This window comes from Hipposideros armiger, unplaced genomic scaffold (genome assembly GCF_001890085.2).
Source record: "Hipposideros armiger isolate ML-2016 unplaced genomic scaffold, ASM189008v1 scaffold_443, whole genome shotgun sequence".
Taxonomy (NCBI): Eukaryota; Metazoa; Chordata; class Mammalia; order Chiroptera; family Hipposideridae; genus Hipposideros; species Hipposideros armiger.
In genome coordinates, this window is record NW_017731793.1 from 19,468 (window position 1) to 20,702 (window position 1,235).

Here is a 1,235-nt window from a genome sequence, read left to right on the forward strand (position 1 = left end):
AACCTTTCTCTTACCTACTTGATGAAGATGTCTTTTGAAAGATGTACTTCAAGGAATGAAACGCTGTTTGTAACTTATGCTTTTACCAAGTTGATGCCAAATAATTCCAATGTTGAGCATCTTAAATCTGTTACTTGGAGTATGGATTGAGATTGGAGCTAACTCAGAGGACTGCAGGTGGATATTACTGTCCCTTATTCATGGAAAAAGTTTTATTCTAAGTGTTGTTTCTCATTGAGTATTAACAAAAAGGAGAAAAATTAGTGTCTNCAGGTGGATATTACTGTCCCTTATTCATGGAAAAAGTTTTATTCTAAGTGTTGTTTCTCATTGAGTATTAACAAAAAGGAGAAAAATTAGTGTCTTAAACTTTTAAGATAGATTTGGCTCTAGTAAGTCTTTAGACATAGAGGTCTGACAATTAAGTTTGCAAACTTGCCACCGTGCGCTTACATTGGCAGCACTGTACAAACAGCTAGGTAAGGTTTCATAACCTTGGTACATCAGTGTCTCAAAACTGTGTTTGTGTCGATGTGTGGCAGTGTCTTGCTGAGTGACATTGTTGTGTGTTTTTGTGTGCTGTCGCAAGAATGTCTGAGCTTGAATTAGAGCAAATGAACAAACATTAAATTTCATGTTAAACTTGGCAAGAGTGGAAGTGAAATCAGGAACATGTTAGTCCAAGTTTATGGGGATAATGCCATGAAGAAAATGGCAGTATACACATGGATTAAACGTTTTTCTGAGGGGAGAGAATGCATCATTCATGAAGAGAGGTCAGGGCAGCCAGTAATGAGCAGAACTGATGAAAATATTGCAAAAATTCATCGAATTGTGCGTGAAAATCGATGGCTGACTGTGAAACATAGCAGACCAAGTAAACGTCAGTAGAGAAACAGTTTGGAAAATAGCATGAGAAAGGTGTGTGCAAAAATGGTCCCGGAGGAGCTCACCGATGAGCAAAAGCAAAGGAGAGTTGAAGTTTGCCAAGACCTTTAGGAGAGGCAAGCGATGTTTGGGGCCATGTTATCACTGGTGATGAAACATGAGTGCACCAATACGACCCTGAAACAAAGCGTCTAAGTGCACAATGGAAGTCAGCCAATTCTCCACGACCAAAAAAGTTCCGCCAGTCCAAATCAAGAGTCAAGATGATGTTGCTAACCTTTTTTGATATCAGAGGGATTATTCATTATGAATTTGTACCAAATGGACGGATAGTTAACCAAGTTTAC